Source organism: Suricata suricatta, chromosome 4 (assembly GCF_006229205.1).
Source record: "Suricata suricatta isolate VVHF042 chromosome 4, meerkat_22Aug2017_6uvM2_HiC, whole genome shotgun sequence".
In the NCBI taxonomy this organism is placed as follows: domain Eukaryota; kingdom Metazoa; phylum Chordata; class Mammalia; order Carnivora; family Herpestidae; genus Suricata; species Suricata suricatta.
In genome coordinates, this window is record NC_043703.1 from 57978485 (window position 1) to 57983483 (window position 4999).

Here is a 4999-nt window from a genome sequence, read left to right on the forward strand (position 1 = left end):
CGGCGGCAGCGAGTCTCGGCGCGGGAGGGGGAGGTGGGGGAGGGCGGGAGGGGATGGGAGGGGGAGGGGGAGAGGAGAGCACGTTCCGTGACGCCTCCGAGCGCGAGGTGGCAGCAGCGCCAGGGGAGGCGCAGGCCGACTGCCGGGTGAGGCGGGGCGGGAATGGCGCTGAGGAGTTGCGCGCGCCTCGCGAGGTGGGATCGTGTGCCCGGGGCGGCCACCCGCCGGGTCGCTCGCCAGACCTTTCGGGGGATGACCCCCACCCCAGCAAGGCCTCCCCACAACCCCTCGAGGATGCAACACGTGTGCCACCAATGGAGCCGATTGAACGGCTTTTACTATCCCCGAAACGCGCGGCTGCGGGCGGAAACTACAGTTCCCAGCATGCCAGGTACTAGTGGGGGTAATTCTTCTGGCCTTGACAGAACGGGAAGAATGCCGGGAACTCTATCCGCGCGGCTTTCGGTGCGGCGCGCTCCTGGCGCCTGGGCGCGATACCCCGCCCCTAAAGCCGCCTCAGGGCGGGCAAGTGGGAGGAGCTCGCCAGGAGATGGCATCTTGCGCCCTATGGGAGGGAGGGGGCGGGGTTTCCTGGGAGGTGCACCTCGCACCCAGCCACCTAGAAGGTTAGAAACCGATCGACGGTTTGTGCTTTGCTTCTTTGCTTCTTCGGGGTCTCCTGAAGTAGCAGCCACCCTCATTCCATGTTCCCTTGCTCTGCTTTGGTTTTTATAAATAGCAGTTATTTCTATCTGAAACGTACATACGCGATGTATGTGTTTATGTGTGTGCTACCTAGCTCAGCGAGAGCAGGGACTTTTGTTGGTTTACTGCTGAATTCTTCGCTTCCAAACAGGGCTTGGCACGTCGTGAATACTCAACAAATACTTGAACAAATTAGCGCTTTAGCGTCGTCTTTTGGTTTCTTCATCAGCCTCAATCCCAGTTCTGCAACCTTCACTCTGGCAGTTGTGCATTTCCGTGTCCCCACCACTTCTTGTTCCACCACCACACATAATCTTCCCAGCCTTCTGGAAGCAGTCAAATTCTGAGCTGCAGACTCTCCTTCAATCTAGCATCTCCCCATAGGGTCATCGGAAGAATGATTAAAGGAAATTTGGACTAATAACCCTAAAAGAAAGTTGCTTTCTGGAGCAGTTGGGTTTCTTTGATTATATGTGAAATAATCCGTTTCAGCATCTATGGCAGATATAAGCAGGTATACAATATTACAGTACAATTCAAATGACACTAAGGTCATTCAAAGGTTGGTCATTCAAAGAAATAAAACCCTAAAGAAAATAAAGACTTTTTTTTGAAGTAAAAAGGCCTTAAAGATCCCATGGTCCAGGGGTCATGAATTCAAAGGCCTTACAATGACCATGGCATTTGTTTTTTGAGTGATGGGATTGGCCTGTTGATAAGCACAGACCCATTTAAAGGCTTCAGACCACTGTTGCCATTTTGGACCATGGGCCAATCTTGCCAAAGTTCCAATCTTTCAAGGAAAACCAAAAGGCTGTGTTTTTTCTTCATTTTTAAATGTCAAATTGTATTTTTTTATTTTTTTAATGTTTATTTATTTTTGAGAGAGAGAGAGAGAGAGAAGCAGAGTGTGAGCAGGGGAGGGGCAGAGAGAGAGGGAGACACACAATCTGAAGCAGGCTCCAGACTCTGAGCTGTCAGCACAGAGCCTGACACAGGGCTCGAACTCATAGACTGTGAGACCATGACCTGAGCCGAAGTTGGATGCTTAACCGGCTGAGCCACCCAGACGCCCCAATATTCCGTCATTTTAGAATTGTAAACATACTTTGTGAGCACATACCATGTGTCAATCATTGGATTAACACTAGGATATATTTGTAAACAAGACAGCCTCATTCCTGCCTCCACACAGCTTCATGTCTGTCAGAGGAGACAGACAACAAAACAAGTTCTCACCCAAACTGTGTGGTGGTTTTCAAGAAAGGGGAAGGAAGCTCAAAGCTCAGAGCAGAAAGGTCTGTATAACCTGCTGATTCTGAAGTCTCCTAACATATGAAGGTAGGATAACAAATGGAGGTCTGTATGTCACATATCTAAATATTTAGAAGTTATAAGTCAAGCTTACAAACTTAAAATATATTCTAAAATTTGACATTGACATGTGTACTTTCTTTACAACCTAGAAGTCTGAATTTAAAGTTTAAATTTAAATTTCCTGACTTCTTGGACTTCTGCTTCAGAATGTGGTGCTACAAAGCAGGCTGGAAGTCAGCCCCCCCCCACCCTTCTTTTCCATGTCCAGGCCCCATCCCACACTGGAGTAGACCCTAAGAACACATGTGCATATCCCTACCCACAAAATTCAAGTTCTGCCACCCACCCCAAAAGCTTTAATTATATCCCCCTACTACCTAGAGAGATGTCCCTTGGTGATTGCTCAGACCTGAAGTGTGCAAACCAGTGGCACTGTGTACCCGCATGAAGGCAGACCCAGGATAGAGGACTGGGAAGCCCCTGGAGGTAGGCGTGGCCATTTGAGCAGGGAATCCCAGGGCCCTGGTACCCATGGCTGGATCTAGAAACACAGGTTCCAGTGAGCATGACCCCTTGGCCCATGGACGAGGTATGCAGGGAGGGGTGCAGAAGACAGCCAGAGTGAGGTCCTCTAAAAGGCAGAGTCCAGAGCAGGGGCCTCTCTTGCCTGGGTCTAACTCAGTCATTTTTACTCCTTGCTCCTATCTGTAGCAACTTAAACATCCATACTCTGGCTCCAGAGTCTCTCCATATTCTTGATTCCACCAGGTTTCTTCCACTTATAGCTCCCACCAGGACTTGGAGCACTTAATCTCTGGGAAATTACTACATCCAGTGACAAAATTTGGTACTTCCCATCGTTAGCAACCATCTCCTCTTTTCCCTCACTCTACTCTTCTCCTTCGCCTTAAAACTTTTCCTGATGAGTCTTCTTTTAAATGGTTTTCTTTTCCAAAGGTATTTTGAGTGTTTACCACATAGCAGGCATTGTTGTCATCAGACACAATAAGGGATGAGGGGGAAGCAGAGCAGAGACAGGAAGGAAGAGCCCTCTGCCTGGGTGGTCAGTCAAACTCTTCTTCCTCTGACTGACCACCCACCTTCTCAGTGGACCATCCAGTGGCGACAGACTGCAGCACAGGCGCAGCCGATCCAAAAGGGAGCCATGGTTTCCCTTCTAAGTCAGCTCCTTCTGCAACACACCAAGTCAGATAATGGCATCGTCTTCTTCCAGGGACTCCACTCAAAGCTAAGAGCCATGTTTCCTCCCTGTGTCTCTCTCAAATCCCACACCTAGTCATCATGTTAATACACTAGTCAATGCTTCTTGGATCTGGCTTTTCATGCCATGCCTCCCATAAGTCTACCTTAATGCCTCCTAATTAGTCCCCCTACTTCTTCCATCCTCTCCACAATAATCTGACTCACCTCCTCAGATCTTCCTAATTCTCCCTGTATTTAGCACACTCCTCCCCTCCATCACTTTTGTCAGATCATTTCTAAACTCCCCAGTGTGCTGATTCAGATTATGTGTCATTCAGCCACAGTGCAGGGCACTTTTTGTTTTTTAAATCTCTAACTCCCCTACAAATAGCTAATGGGTCAGCTAACATGTTCTACTCAACCTTTTCAAAGTATGCTTCAACCTTTCCAGGCTTCATATCTATGCTGTTTGATTAACCTAGAAAGCCCTCGCCTTGTCTCTGCCTGTCAAAATTGGTCCCCCTTTAAATACTCAGTCCACGAATTCGCCTTCTTCATGAAGCTTTCCCAGGATGATACACTGGAGGGATCTTCAGAATCTGAACAGTCAAACCCCAGGACTGACTTCCTGCCAGAAAAAGCACAGGTAAGTCACTCTATTTTCCCAGAACTATCTTCTCATCTACAAATGAGGGCTCTGAATCACAAGGTTTTTGTGAGAATCAAGTTCTAAAATGCATGTGGAAGTGCTTGGAAATTGCTACATTAATATTAGTTGTTATTATCTTTCCAGCCAGGAGTGATATCATCCTCTCTGAAACTCAGAAGAATTTACATGCCGTTGTGCATTGCTGCAATTTGTGGAGAGTCTTATCTCTCTCAATCACCTGTAAACCCTTGAAATGGCTTGTACATATCTGTGTCCGCCAGCCTAGAATAATTGAATGTCATGCATGTTTTCTGAATGAGTAAATGAATGAGTGAATAATCTCCTTACTTCCCTCATAATCACATTTGACTGTTTCACTACTCTCTAAGAGCACCTAAAGCAAAGAGCAAATACAGAAAATTGAAGAAAAAGACATTGAAATTCATGAACCCAACCATCTACCAGTGCTCTTAAAAACTCTGGTGGTAAAGAAATCTAAAATAATAACAAGAGTTTACATTTACTGAACACCTACTACATGGTAGGCATGTTGATAAATCATCTCTAATCCCCCTGAGAACACTGCATGGTTGAAATGATCATCTCCATCTCTTTCTGGGACAGGTGGAGCCTGAGGCTCTGGTTCAAAAGTTAGTAGCAGCAGACACAGCACTGTGGCAGTAAGTTGAGAAATCAGAGATGAAGAACTTGAGAAACTCTCAGAAACAATTGGGGACACTAGAGGGGGGCTAGTGACTGGCCAATGAGCACTCATACATGAAATTGTGGGTAATACAAATAAAGTGGCTTCATTTTTTTTTTGTAAAGGTTTTGTCCAATTGCTCCACCTGACAGTTACCAGTTTTTTTTTCTTGCAAATAACAAGCAATTTATGGGTTTTTTTCTATTTTTTTTACATTTTTATAATAGTTTATTGTCAAATTAGTTTCCACATAACACCCAGTGCTTCTCCCCACAAGTGCCCCCTACCATGACCATCACCCCCTCCCCCCTGCCCCCTCCCCTTTCAGTCCATGGTTCATCTCCAGTATTCAGTAGTCTCCCTTGATCTGTGTCCCTCACTCTTCCCCGCTCTCTTTCCCCCTTCCTCTCCCCATGGTCCCC